The sequence below is a fragment of the Oreochromis niloticus genome, linkage group LG10 (genome assembly GCF_001858045.2).
Source record: "Oreochromis niloticus isolate F11D_XX linkage group LG10, O_niloticus_UMD_NMBU, whole genome shotgun sequence".
Lineage (NCBI taxonomy): Eukaryota > Metazoa > Chordata > Actinopteri > Cichliformes > Cichlidae > Oreochromis > Oreochromis niloticus.
This window is the reverse complement of record NC_031975.2, coordinates 18,217,155-18,232,471: the sequence shown is the minus strand read 5'-3', so window position 1 is coordinate 18,232,471 and position 15,317 is coordinate 18,217,155. Positions and strand designations below refer to the sequence as shown.

General features: G+C 42.4%; 1 long non-coding RNA gene and 1 other non-coding gene across 2 annotated transcripts; one reads left to right on the top strand and one right to left on the bottom strand.

The window, feature by feature from the left end:
* On the bottom strand, positions 1–8,365 carry LOC106098361 (uncharacterized). Its single transcript, XR_001224567.3, has 2 exons — positions 7,892–8,365; positions 1–556 (listed from the first exon to the last, which is right to left on the bottom strand). It is a non-coding gene; the product is annotated as an uncharacterized LOC106098361 (long non-coding RNA).
* Positions 8,366–12,109: 3,744 nt separating this feature from the next.
* On the top strand, positions 12,110–12,181 carry trnaw-cca (transfer RNA tryptophan (anticodon CCA)). Its single transcript has one exon. It is a non-coding gene; the product is annotated as a tRNA-Trp (tRNA).
* The last annotated feature ends 3,136 nt before the right edge of the window (positions 12,182–15,317 follow it).

Here is a 15,317-nt window from a genome sequence, read left to right as displayed (position 1 = left end):
TTGCTCTCCTTTGATGGGATCAGCAGATACTTAAAAGCCATTAGGTGTGACACATTTTTGCGTAGTCATGTGCCTCTCTGTGAGTGTGCTGTTATTTTTGGACGAGAGAACATTCAGTGCTGGTATGCGCTTTATTGTCTATAGTGTGACTGCAACAACACATCTGAGAAAATATTTTGTGCTTTATTGAAAGACATAAAAAACACAATTCAAACAGTTTTTGGTGGGAAAAAGATAACATGTCTGCCTATAATCTACGCAATGTTTCTGGGTTCAGTCTTACAGGTTATAAAAGTCCTCTTCAGCCAAATTCCCATCATCCGTCATCTGCTTCCTCTTCTTGAGCCTTCCGGGAGCAGAGCTGGCCAGAGCAGTTCTTCAGCTGGCAGCTTTAGCATGTGTACAGAAACATAAAGCTTGCCAGTGAAGAACTGCTGTGCGTCAGCCGGTATGAGGCCGGCGAGCGTGAGATAGCCTGCAGTGATGCACAATCCGTTTTAAAGCGCAAATGGTGACTCCTTCCTCTTTCTTCCTCTGGCTTTAGGTGCATGTATTTCTGCAGAAAGAGAAGAAAAGATTGTTTAACTTCCCCTACAAACTCCCTGCTTTAGTAGCGTGGGCATGAGGTGGCCTACAGCCAGTCACACACGTACAGTAAGTGGGTGCAGTCGAATCACAGTGTGTGCAATCAGCTGTGAGTAAGTGGGTGAAGTGAGCTGATATGCAAAGAAAAAAAAAGTGCCCGGGGAGATGCACACAAGATCATGCGTCAGATCACCAGGATGGACACGCGGATCAGCGGCTCAGCTGCCTCTGCACGATATACGGTGCCAGCAAGGAATTCTTAGATATTCTTTTAGTTACAGGACACTCGCATTCAGAGAGCAGCCTTTTGAACGAGAAAAAAAAAAAGAAAGACAATTTTGTCAGTTACCGTGGTTACAAAGGATGAGCGAGAAGCGCCGAATAGGAGTAGACAGCCCGTACTAGAGAGAAGAAACCCTTCAGAAGTCCAAAGAAATATTTGTTTTTGAAGTTTTAAAAAAGTTCGGGTGTGTTCCAGAGAACACCTGTACTGTAACTCATCTAAATTAAAGCTGTCATCTAACCAACTGGTATGTTTAACTGTACACAGCTGACTACGCGGTTTAAGCAGGCGATTGACTGTATAAAGAAGATGAATGTAACGTCCATTAAAGCTGCATTTTTTCTAATGGCCAGAGGGGGCAGATCCACTGGCTACGAAAAAAGAAGTGCAACAGTGTTAAAGCCTGTGGAAAAATGATTCTTTGCTTCCTTTTCTATGATCATAGTAATAATTTTTTCTCATGAATTTACAGCCTTAATAACTTGTTTCAAGGTTTAGTCCCCTTACCCAAAAAGAGATAAAACTAAGGTAGGCTAAACTGTGGGATTAAGGCTATTTTATAAGCCCAGAGTGCTTTGGCTTCTAATGTCATGTTCGCTTCTAAAACACAACTGTGACTGCAAAACATGCCTCTTAAGGTTTCACACCGTGACTTCACTAACGATTGTGTGACAGCCATCTTTTATGTACAGTCTATCAAATAGTGTGTGCCAGATTTTTAGCTGTTTTCACATTACCCAGATGATCCGCATTTGAGAAAACAAATGTCATAATCAATCGACTCAGATATTCGGGGTATGCATCTTCTGATCAGATGACAGCTATTGCCAGAAACAAAAAGAAGTATTTTCAGTAGTTAGAAACTCTCTAAGTATACTTTTTTTTTTTTTGCTCTATAGGAATGGTTGAATCCTACTGAACTTTATAGATCTACTTTGTAGTTTTGGGTGAATGGCCAAACAATGGTTTGCCATAACCAAAAACATGCATCTGCCTTGGCTTCACTTTATGCAGCACTAGCGAGTAAATACGCTGGCTCTAGTCTTTACCCCACATATTTATTTCTTCTCCTTTTTAATTTTGCTTCTAGTTTTTATTTGACAGTTTGTAACTTATTTCTGAATTTCACTCCACTGCAGACCCGAGGGCTTGGAAAGCGTTTCGAGCTGATGCAAAGAAGTAAATACACATGCAGAGAGTTTGAAAACTGACCACTTGAAGCCAAACACATGTGAAGTAAAGTAGCTTAGTGTTTTTCTAGCCTTCAAAGAATGCAATTTTGTGTTGATCTTAAGATACTGACGACATGCTCCACTTCTCCCGTCGACGATGAGTAACACATGCTGCACATTCCTGCTGTAAGGAGGGCAAGAATAATCTCAGGTGGTTCACGGCCCTGTGGACTGTGCATGGTGGGGCTGTGCGGGTCTCAATCAGCAAGATTTATGAAAATGCCAGAGACGTGGCCATGGGAAGAAATCTTTTTGCCTCAAACTGAGTTGGATTTTACTCAAACATCAAGTTGAGGGGTCATTTCTATGCATGCACAGAGCTTTGACATGAAATCTACTGGGTGTGCACAGAAAACCAGCCACTAGGACAGATATGCTCATGTCAAACGTCAGATTTTTTCTGAAGTGGGTGAGTCAGCAGCCTGCCTGTTCTGACTCGTCAATGACGTGCATTGGTAAAAGTATCAGGAATGAAGTGTATTATCTTTTTTTTAAGTACCCTCCCAATTCTGCGTCAGATATTTGATTTAAAAAGACGGCATCTTATAACTTTATTTACTCAGAAATAGTTTGAGTTCATTTGAATCTAAAGAAAAGACTTTCACCTCTGCTCACTTTCAGGAGTTAGGCTCTCTGTGCCCCCTACCCCCACCCCCATCTCTCAGGATTCAGTATTTGACATTATTGCTGACCTCCACACCCCGAGCTTATCTTTTTTGTAAACAGTCTGGTTTGTTTATTTAAAATGAAACATTCAATGTGACTGGTGTGACGCAGTGCGACGATTGCAAAGAAAAGCCTTCCTTCTTCCTGGTTTGCTCCCATTTTGTCTCCACCTGTGGACTTCACATTTATTTTTCATGAGCATTTAATGGCTTTCCTAAGCCCTTAAATTGTTTTACAGATACTAAATTCCACTGCAGAAAAGGTCACGAAAGAGGTTTTGTGCAACTTAAATTGTGCAATCATCAGTTTTACAGATATAATAGCCGTTGGGGGAAGATGATTTTTCTTTAGGGCTACAGAGGACTTTTAATTAGTGCTTTGCTGTAGTTGGCCTCCAGGAAACAAAACCAACCACATTCTTTTATATCCATGTTACTCCAAGTGCACAAGTGTATTCACTAAGAATGAATCAGCAGCAGGAGGATACATCCTGAGCACCAATGCTAGCTAAATGCTAAATGTTAAATGCTACCAGTGGTGTTAGCTAAACACGAGTCGGTGTTACATGCGTTGTACCATTATTGTTTGGTGGTTATCGGTGTTAAACTGTAGTCATCGCTTTGGGAGAATTTAGTATGCATGGTCAGAGGTGGAACCCGTTGTAAATATTTGCAAAATGTAGCAGCTATCATGACAATCGCAGCCAAATTCACTCAGTCTCCATAAGAACTGTGGAGACAGTGCACCAGATGAAAGTTCCCTCATTAGTATTTGTTGCTGGTCATCATCGCTAACCCTAACAAGCTCCAGTTGCCTAGGTAGCCCTCTATTTATCAACCTGACGTATTTCAGTAAAAGGTGTCCTTCACTTTCAGAAGCTTAAAGTGGAGAAAGTTTAAGTTTGAATGAAGTTTCTGGCTGATTTTCTGTGGTCTCTGGTTGCCACGTTGCTGCAACTCACTTCCTGTGTGGAATTCCTTTAACAGAAAGCCTTAGGAACAGCGCTAGGTTGTGCTGTAACTTCAGCATATTATCTGAATTTGATAAATTGGGGTTAATAACATTTGGAAAGACTAGAAGGCGTATATCTATTTTCTTTTATTCCATTTCTGTGTTTAGGAAAACCGCAAGAAACGTGCGAGCTAGGCTGGCAGGAGTCCTGTGTACATGCTCTCCATCAGCTCAACTGACGACTTTAATGCCATAAAAGCATAAAAGATGGGTGAAGCTTCCAGGTATAAAAAGTGAAGCCAACACGATAGTGTCTCAAACCTGCATTCTTTTTAATGGCCAATAGAGGGCGACTTCTCTGGTTTCAAAAACACTTCTAGTTACATTGAAGTCTATGGGAAAACAGCCGTCTACTTCCGCACTCTGCAACGCTTTCTTTTTGACTTTATGGGCTTAATCATTAGTTTCTTGTCACATTGAATAAAAAATGAAGTCCATTTTGTACTATGTGGTCTTAGAATGACCACTATGGTCATTCTAATCTAAGAGACAGGAAGTAGGATTATCCAGTTGTGTCGACACTGGCCAATAACTCAGTCACAAATCATGCTAGTCAGTGAGTGTGCAGTTTCAAAATGCACGCCTGCCATGTGCAAACTCTCAGTTCGCGGCCTCATAGAAGAAGTTTGGACCATAGGTGCAACTGAGCAACTTTCATTCTAGTCTGACTCGTCTTAATGCGTGCGTGGTCCATGGTCTTTCATAAGAGTAAAAACTAAAACCATTATGTTTAATGGCATTCAATGACAATGCAAATGTACTGACGTTTAGCCAAAGTAATTTTCACCATCTTACTTTATCGTCTTAGCATGCACGCATCAAGTTTCATGGCAGCTGTTGTACTGCAGGCTTTGCGGAAGTGCGGGATCAACAGAATGACAGACTGACAAACTGACACTGGCATCTCTGGAAACAAGCCACTAGCAGTTAGGAAAAAAGTTTCTGAATGAAGTCAGTGAAGAGGACGTGCAGTACGAGTCCCCGGGCACCCTCAGGAGTACTCGCAGTGTTAACTGTTCACTATGACTGCCACAGCGTCAAAATTGAAACTGAATTAGTTATTTGTTCCATCGCGTGCCACTCCCTCCACGAAAAGTGACTCTGTAATTTTATGTTCACAAAGCCAGCCAGTGTTGAGTCTCCCAGCTCTTCTGCTGTGCCACTCTTTCCTATATCTCCACTTCTTCTTCTTCTTCTTTTTTTTGTCTTTCCTGACTCGTCTGTCCTCTCCACCCTCTCCCTCGGTCAGATCAGACTGTCCTGCATTCCTGACATTCCAGCTGCGTATGTTAGAAATTCCATCTGGCTGCTGTGGGCTCGCAGTCTCCTCCACTCCTTTTTTTCCATCGCTCTGTTCCTTACCCATCGCCTGTCTCTCTACTCATCTACATCTGGACTGCCCTGGCTGAGGCTTCACTGTCAGGTTTGACCCTCACCACCCCCTTCTCTTTATTTCTGGCTGCATCATCCAAGAAAGGGAGGCAGACAGAACTGGGGGTTTTGTCGAAGGCCTTGATACAGGCTTATATACAGATAACACACAGCCTAATACACAAAGGATTGAGTTTATCTGGGACCGTCGATGTGCATTCTCTGCCACAGCAAGATGGGATAAGAAAAAGGAAAAACACAGTGGAGTTGAATGGGCAGGACATGAAATAGAAATGAGAAATAGGAATGATGGTTTGTAAACAGGACGGTGTAAATGAACCATGCACAAACCCGAGGAACTGCTGACATTTTAACTCTTTAAGAGATTTTCTTATCAGACTTTAGCCCACAATTATGCTTAACAGAAAGAGAAGAGAAGAGAAGAGAAGAGAAGAGAAGAGAAGAGAAGAGAAGAGAAGAGAAGAGAAGAGAAGAGAAGAGAAGAGAAGTCACATGAGATGTGGGTGGGACATTTTGCTGAAGGTGAGGAAGTGGAAGAGAAAAAAAAACATACAGTGCAAAGTTGAGACTAGGTGAGACAGACAGAGACCTCTTACCATGCTTTGAGCCTACTTCTTTGACCTCTACGCTCAGGGTCGAGATAAGATTACCCTGATCGTGACTGCGACTTTGCTGCAGTTATCTCCACGTTTGGAGAAACAGCGACGGGGGTTTGAATGCTGCTACACCTCAGCGACTGAAAACGGAGGATAATTAAATGTTATGCATCTGTTGCATATATCAATTCAGGTGCATTCCTTTGCTGTGGGTGTGGCCCTGCTTGAGAGTGTTTACTGTCCCAGATTGTAGTCTGTAATACAGAGTGATCATTTCAGACTGGGAATGGGGACAAAGACAGAGAAAGGGCGGTGGCTTTGGCAGCGCTCTTCATAGAGCAGAGGCCCCGTTCTTACACTCTGCTGATCTCCGTTTGCCGGACTTTAAAGGCTATCTGACTTTAACCCTGAGATCACCACGAATAAGGAGTGTAGGCTGTTTTATTTGCTAACAGGAGTGGCTGAATGCCACTCTGAATTCATGACACTGCCTGGAAATGGTAATGTGCAGCATGAGGCCTGTAAGCCTGTCCTCAGGCAGTCTGTGCCATTTTGTTTTAAAGCGCTGGATCTTTTCTTTCTTTTTTCTTTTTTTTGTAAGTGAACCTACATAACACATCCCTTCTTGCCCCATCCACCCTTTACAAGGCACGCAGTAGGAATGAAGGGTGTAGCCCAAGTTGAGCAAGATGGCTTCACTTCTGCAAATGAAGGCAGCAACACAGCACAGGGGGAGGTTGCTTTTTTCTTTCTTTTTTTTGCCTGGATGCAAAGGAAACAACACGGATGAGTTGCTTTTTAACGGACATCCTGTCATTGCCATGTGATTCTCACTGACAGGGCAGCTTATGTCACACTCTGGGTTGCAATGGCACAAATGCAGCTCGTGACACAGTCTATTGCGCATTCCTACCGGCACACTGAACTCTGGCTGCACAATTATGTAAGACATGCTCCATCGATGTAACAGACACTACAGTAAGCTTTGCCCTCTAACCATTTATCCCATGCATACTTGCACTTTGCTTTTAAGATGTTTTATACAAATGAGGCAGGCTGTAGGGAAATCCTATACACATACATATATATACACACGAGATGAGGAGACTGGAGGGCCTGGGCAGGGAGGCCTACATACGCTTTGTTGCGTCAGCAGCTTAAAGAATGTTATCCTGCTCCTTATAAACATCCAGAGTTACAAAGTCGTGTTTATAAACTCATCTTCCACTTGAAGAATCTTCCCATCTGTGCCAGATGACGGCGGGTGTCACTGCATTTCTGAGAAATGACTCGGCCTCAGTTATCCTGGTTTTCACCTATCCCCTACTTGAGCGCAGGCTTTTTCCTTGGCCTGCTATGAACTCAGCAAATTTTAAAGAGGCTTTGAGTGCTGACACTTTTTAATGTGAAGTTTTAACGCAGACATGTTGCTGTAGCCTCTAAATCCAGTGTTTGATTTGGATGGATGCGCTTTAGTTTTACGCTCATGGCAGTCGTGTTAAACATCAATATTAATAAAAAAAAAAACAACAGCTCTGAACATTTTCACTAAGGCTGTCTGTGTGCTTGTAGAGGCTGTTTTTGGTCTCTTCTGTATTAATGTAGGACTAAAGGTGACTAATTTTTGCACATTTACGCAGTATTACAGCTGCTGGCTGTAAAAAATAAATGGAAAGCTCTTGCCCACCTATGGAAATTAAATTCATATGGTGGGATGGCCAAATGTCAGATTTCTAGGGTGCTCATAAATCCTATGAGCTCCCCTGTGTTAGAGGGCCTGCTCTCTCTCGCTCTCTCTCTCTCTTTCTCTCTCTCTCACACACACACACACACACACACACACACACACACACACACACACACACACACACACACACACGCAGGCCTTCACAACCAGAACTCCTAAAACATCAAATCCATGTCCTCCTCAATCTGACGACGCCGATACGCGGAAAAACCGGCCGCAGGGGTGAATTACACTTGAATAAAGTATGAGAAGGACGCTTTCCCAGTTGCCATTTCCACGTAAACTGGGTCATCAAGCCGCCACGGGCTAAACCAGGCTGACAGGAGCAAGCATTCAGCCAGCAGAAACACACACACACACACTGAGTAATACGCCCCACCTTGACCACCAGCAGCAGCCGGGTCGCTCCTGCCCGCTCCGGCACATCTTGAACGGTCCGGCGGAGTTCAGGCTGCCTCGCCCACCGCTCGGCGGAGTCCGCCTGGGTGTGTCGCTGTCTGTGGAAAAATTTTGCGTCCGCGCTACGGAAACGTTTGACAGCGTTTAAGTGTGTGGAGCCCTTTTAGTGCAGCAGCAGCAGCAGCAGCAGCAGCGGAGAAGACAGCGCAGGACTTCAGCCCCTTTTACACAACTCCTGCCCCCCCACCTTCTCTCTCTTTCTGTGTCTCTCTGCCTCTCTCTCTCTCTTTCACTCTCACACACACCCAGGCGAGACACACACCCGGCTTCCCACTCCGATCAGCTGGCAGCGTGATGACGTAGGCCTGCACGAGAAACGGACGTCAGAACCTGCACGGATCTGACGTGTACACGTAAGACAAGTGCATGCCGTGAGACAGCAGATTGACCTGTTTATAGTAACTCACGGTGAAACGTCAGGTTTTATTTCCCTGCCTAAAGTAGAAAACACTCACATAAGTACTATATATATAGATGCTGCCACACATGTGCTGTATTACACGACACACTTTCCATTAGATTATTATTACTTATGCATTTACTACTGTTGTTTGTTGAGTGGGCGGATTTCATATGAGAGTGCAGCCAATAGGTTATTGGAAATAGTGCAATGATTAATTAATTGTGTAATGTGTTTAATTACAGAAAACCCCCCAATAAAGACAGTAAATGACTAAGTCCTCACATTTGATGCTCAAAATCATCACATTTCTTTTTGCACTCAAATATACGACAGTTATTGAAATTACAGGCAATATATTTTTTTGGCCTGTGACTAAGGGTGTAATTCCCTTTTAGAAATAACAATATAATTACTATTTACCTATAAATACTTAGCAGCGGGTAATGCGTCATAATGCAAAATTTACAGTGTCAGATGGAGAAATGTTGTTTGGTTTTTCCACCAAATTACCCAGAACTTATGCACAACTTAAAATTACCTATAGTTTAATTATTTTTTTCTTTCCTGTAAAAACTTGAATTGCTACCCTTTTATTGTAATGTAAAATATACTGTTAAATATCATTGCTCTGTAATTTCAGAATAAAATACAGTGAAATTCCATTTAATTTGTAATGGGCCGTGTTATAAAATGCTACCACATTTTTATAAAAAGCATAATTTGATAAGCACTTACCATAAGTTTAAAGTTTTAAAGCTACAGTTTACCTAAAAAACCTTTCTTCCCCCCCGACTCGCAGGACTGCTGATCCCAGATTATTTTGGTTTGAGATTCCTAGTTTTTGTCTCTTCTCTTAAATATAGTGGAACCGGAGAACACATGCCTTGTTCTGCTCAATGCAACAAAAATACATGAGAAAAATTTAAAAGCAGCGTCTCTTTCCAGAAGTCCGATTACCCCAATAAATCCACAAACCTTGTTGTGCTCAGTTTTAAAGTAGGAACTATTTTTCATATTGGGAAAAAAAACATTTTAGAAAAGCTATGCTACACTTCTGCTTTAGTTTAACTCTCTGGAAGAACAGGAATCATGACCCGTCGATATATGAACGATTCAGTTTTAGTGCTGATTAAGCAGGATTCCATTTTTGACAGACAACTATTTGCACAAAAGTTGTGCTGTTGTTCTATTAATACGAGTCTGCAAGAGGCCTCCGGAGACATCAGCAGGTCGAGATGAATTAGTTACCCTCTCAGTGCTGACGCACACAGACGCTCACGCAGCAGTGACTGCTTCTCAGTCCTTGCTTCTTTCTGTCTCTCTCCTGTGAACCTGGGCTTGTCACTCTGCAGCTTTAAGGTTGCTGCAGTTTGAAAAGCTGCTTCCTCACTGTCACCTGACACACTGAGGACACGCAGCAAATCCTCACAAGGCCACCTTCCAATGTCTTCTTCCTTTTTCTTGAATGTTTTTAGAACAGCGTTTCCCACAGAATATGAGTAAGGTGTATTAAGATGATTTTGACCCCTGTAAATTCCCAAATTCTTCATGAGGTCCTACAAGACCATAGTGACCTACCACTCAGATATGGATTTTTTTTTGGAAATGCTAACCACTGTAAAGCTGCAAATCATTGCTAGCTGGTAGTCTGTAACCTTCACTACCTCCTGATTCAGACACAATCTCCCTTTGGGGGATTTGTGTGGGTGGAAATCATTATGATTCAGTAATTTTTATAGCCATACTAAAAGGCAACATTATTTAGGATCAGCATTGAAAACAAAGAAAAGCCAATCTACTGTGCCACTCCCTGTGTTGAGTATTCCATAAATAATTATTTTAGGTCAAAATCCAGCCCAGAGAATAAGCTGTGTCTTATATATTTAACACAGAATAACCCTGTTCAGCATGTAAAATGATCTAAGTGCTCTCTGAAAACTGCAATACATGTCTAGAGTGCCTGGGGGAATACCAGTAATGGTAAACTCTCATCTGTAAAACACCTACTGTTACAGGATTGTGATGTATTTGATGCACCTTTAAACAAAATCTAACTTGGCATGTTTGTAAAAGCGCTTGAGCTATTGTTGACAATGCCCTCACAAGCAGATGCCAGTGCACTTACTGCATGTAAAAATCTGTTTGCGTAATTATGTCTGCACCAGATGGAGAAGCACGCGAGTCACATCTTCCTCCACCGCAGCCAGAGTGTAAGCACACCAGAGCAAGACGTGACAGAGGCATGGGTCAAAACGCATAAAATGTAACACAGTCACATGACCTAGAAGTGGAAAATTTAATATTCTGGGTCAAAGGTGGTTCAAGTGTTTCATATGTTTAGCTGTTGATCTCTTGGTTGTTTTGGCCATGATTTATCAGTTTTGCTTGCTCATTTATGTAATCCTGTTTTTAAAAAAATGTTTTTATTTTTGACAGTTCCAACAGTGTCGCTTTGAAAAAGAGAGCTTTAAAAACCTTTCTATCACGTCTCACTCTGAACTTTGTCACTGCTGCATGCATAAATGCTACGTGTCCTCTGTGACTCAGCAGATGGTTTGTCCCTTTTCCTCCTGTAGTTCTTGTTGGAAGATCACAGATATGTGGGGGAAATGCAGAAGCAGGACAGACCCGTTTGAGATCCAGCACTGAGTCTATTTTTAGCACTGCTGCGTTTAGCGTTTAAGAGCAGACCAAGCATAGCACCCAAGGGCCAAAATTAGTTACTTGGAAATTAATAGGAAGGTTAAAGTGCATGTAAAACTTTACAACTTAATAATTACGGGAAAAGGCAGATGTGTGTGCAGTACAAGGAACCAGTGGTGATCTCGACTCTGTGGAACAGGAAAAGGATGGAAACTCCCTAGAAAATACCACACAGCATGCAGTGGATGTGCTCTGAAATCCCCATGCAGGAGTGTAAAGGAGGAAAGTTTACAGATGGCATTCAGTCTCTTTAACATGATTAAAACACATTTGTTTTTTTACTTTCCAGCTTTTTAAAAACTTAAATAATCAGAGTGACAAAGATTTTTTTCTTTTGATTTTGAAAATAGAAACTATTTTTAAAGATTATGTCACTGTCCAGAGGTTAAAATGTTCATACATCATTGCTTTCTAAAATAACAGCACTAAACAACACAGACACAGTTAGGGGTTAGCTGCAATGGTAAAATGTCAGTGTTCTATTCACAGCTTGTTTATACTGCCCCTACTGCCCAAAAGACGTAGTGCAAATACCCAGTTTGGGAAAAGTGATAAACAATGAAGCATAGAGCGGGTGTGTAAAACATAAGGCCTGGGGGGCCAAATTCGGCCTGGCAAAGACTCCAAAGACTGTGAATTAACAAAGACTTTCTTTTTTATATAATTACAGGACAGTCTAATTATATTATTTTGGCTTTAGCTCAAAGCTGTAACACAGATAGTTCAAATAGTTTAGACCAACAGGTTTCATCTGAAGTTTGTGCGTGCTGTGAAGATTCATTTCACAGGACAACAGGATGCATGCGTCTGAGCATTTCTATTTAAACTGGACTGATTTGTATTCTGTCAATCAGGCAGGTTATTAATTAGCCATATGAGCATATGAGGGCAGTCAATAAAAGTTTATAACCTTCTCACCGAAGGACAAAGAAAATTCACCGGTAAGAAATGGAAAAATTAGACAATCATATGTAATAGAGGTGCTCGTAACCCTTTCAGTGTTTTATTTTTACCTCTTTATTCGACAGCAAGGACCTCGTGGCGCAACGGTAGCGCGTCTGACTCCAGATCAGAAGGTTGCGTGTTCAAATCACGTCGGGGTCAACTACTTTAACCCTCCGCAACACTCACATTATTTATAGTGCATGTAGTAATTTGATTATATACAGTGTACCTATTTAAAATACAGAATATCTGTCTGTCACCGGTTTCCTATTCGCGCTTTATCGAAGTCACCGTATTCCCCTAAAGAAAAAAATAAGATGTGTTATTTAATATTAACTTTCTCATGATTTCCCGTGATACCGTCAATTTTCTCGTGGTTTCCAAATCAACAGTAAACTTAATGCGTCAGATAAAAACAGCTAAACAAATAAAGCCTATGAGGTTCATCCTTCTGTTTCTAAAATGTCTTCATTGCCAAAGTGATTGATTCACTGGCAGCTGGCAGCACGGTCAGGATCACAGAGCAAAGCCGAACCGTGCAGCTCGAATTCGGCTTACTTCGTTTGACGTGTCGACGAGACCCGGAGACGTTCTTCTCTGGGAAGGTGTGTCCTGTTGCCATGGAGAGGCGTCACTTGGCAACTTGGCGGTGTAGCGTGATTGTGGAGCACAAAAGGTAGCGCTGCAGCTCGCAGCACTTAGCCCCTCTCCCCCCTTTTGTAGAAAACGTATTTATTTTAAACGACTAGATTGAAGGGCAGCTGCTGACAGGCTGCTTGTTTCCACCGAGGTTTCTTGTCTGCAGTGAGTAAGAGGAATAATCTAAGAAGCATTTTATCCTGTTAATCAGTTGGTTTGGCGTGAGCAGACCTACTCATCGGCACTGAAACACCAGCATGCCGGAAGACAAGCCCGGCAAGCTCCTTCAGTCCCCCATGAGCTCTGAACGGACAAAGAAGAAAAGAAACAAAGGCACTGTTTCCACCTGTGCCTTAGAAAATGCAGGTATTTTATTCTCTTTTTTATCAGTGGAACTCATATTCTGATCCATACATAATATTATGTATTTTCCCTTAGCTAGTAAAATCCCTACACTGAAAGTTTATGAAAAGAATATGTGATGGATCTACCTGCCTATCTCTGAATCAAAGACAAACCAGCCTTAAAATCTGGAAAAATGAACTCCTCGTGCTGAACTATTAAGCACTGAAAATGAGATTTGTGCCTCGAGGGCACGTTAGACGAGAGGAAATTAAATTACAGCGCCACATTTTTTGTTATTGAAAGGATATTGGAAGCAGAGCATGAAATGCATGTTTCTGATGGAGTCCATGCTACCAGCTAGTACAGAAACCATTCTGAAATGATAAACTGTGACCTAATAAAAAGCTCTTGAAACTCTCTCACAGCACAGCATGGATTTATTATTGGTCGTGCTGCAGAGAAAAAAAAAAGAAGAGGCATGGAAAAACATCTGACCCTCATGTTTCATCCCTCAAATCACTTGAATAGGTCGTTAGAGAATCAACCCCGTGCCTCCTCATTAACCTATTATAGCTCTCTACTGTAACCCAAGCCAAAAGTCCTTAATCTCCATAGGAAGTCATTAGTAATCGGAGGCCTCAGCTTTGTTTGCTAGTTTCCCTACATGTTTATGATGCTTCCCTACAGAGAAACTTCTGGCTGTATCTTTGCCTCCTGAGATCTTGCCGCTGGCCCTGCTGCCTCCTCAGAGTACGGGTCAGTCCCAAGACCAGGTTCCCAAGCTCAGAGCCTCCACTAAGACGAACAGAGAACGACAGAGGAAAAAACACCACAAGGACTCTCCGGCCACGCTGACAGAGAACCATAAAAGCGATGGAAGTGGAGATACTGCTCAGGGATACGTGAAGGAGCTCACTGTCCTGCAGCACTCTGTCCCAGCTCAGACTCTCAGCCTGCGGTGGGAGGGAGTGCTGCAGGATCCCCAGGCGGAGGCAAAGAGACTGGAGCAATACAGGGCCAACAGGCGGCAGCGGTACATCGCACACAGAGAGGCTCTGTTTAAAGAAACCCTTAAGACAGACTTTTCCTAAAGAGAAAAAGGTTCCAGCTGAATGTGACCAGCAGGAGGCTGCGTCATTATTGCAGCTGAGCAGACACTGAATTAAAGAAGCAAAAGAGAGCCTTATGCTGTTAGAGGCCTCAGGATTTATTTGTTCACAGTTTAAAATAGATTTATGCAGTGTGAGACACAAAGTAAAGATCCTAGGGTGCTGTTAAGACACTGGACCAAAGAGAAACTGAGCAGCTGAACACCCTTTAAAACGCCCAACAGAAATGCTTAGGTTCAAAGTACATAACCACAATGCCACAGCTTTCACGAGGACAAGAATGCCTCCTGCTGAGCACACCTTAAGAAGTTAAGTTGATCTTTCAGGGCAAAAACCCGGTCGGGATCACATAACATGAACCCAGCTCACATCTGCCAGTGAAGTGAAGGAGGGCTAATCCATTACAGCATGAGAAACACAAAGAAAGATGTCCAGCAGAGAGGGGGTGGCAATGTGACTGTAACAAAGCGCTGCTCTGCTGTCAGACTAAGCACAATGCAGTAAACACAGTAAAAAGCTTGTTGCTGACACGATGGAGCAACAATTTAATGTGCAAAGTCCTGAACTCATTATTTCTCTCTTCTTCTTTGTTGCTCCTCTAAACTGTTAACTGTGTAACACTAAATTCCTTACTGATAAATGGCAGTGGGCGTGTGTTTATCACATTTTAACTTTATAGCCACAATTATGCAGACAAGCAAATCACCACGCTACACGCAGGAGACAAAGATCATACAAATATACATACATATATAAACTATGATGATTATAGTATGACACTGTGATGTTGTGACACACCTTTCTAATCCAACTTTCCATTCAGTGCTTGTTGAACTGTGAAATGTCCAGGTATTGCCTCATGATACCAGTAGTGATACTAACCCTAGCCCAAGGGTGGGAAATCTCAGTCCACGAGGGACGGTGTCCCTGCAGGTTTTAGATGTGTCCTCGAACCAACACAGCTGATTTAAATGGGTAAATTAGCTCCTCAACATGTCCTGAAGTTCTCCAGAGGCCTGGTAACGAACTGATCATGTGATTCAGGTGTGTTGACCCAAGGTGAGATCTAAAACCTGCAGGGACACCGGCCCTCGTGGACTGAGATTGCCCACCCCTGCCCTAGCCAAATGCCAAACTACTGAAAAAAAATCAGAAAAGATGGGAAGAAGAGGGGAAAAAAATGTTAGTGGCCTCCACCTGTA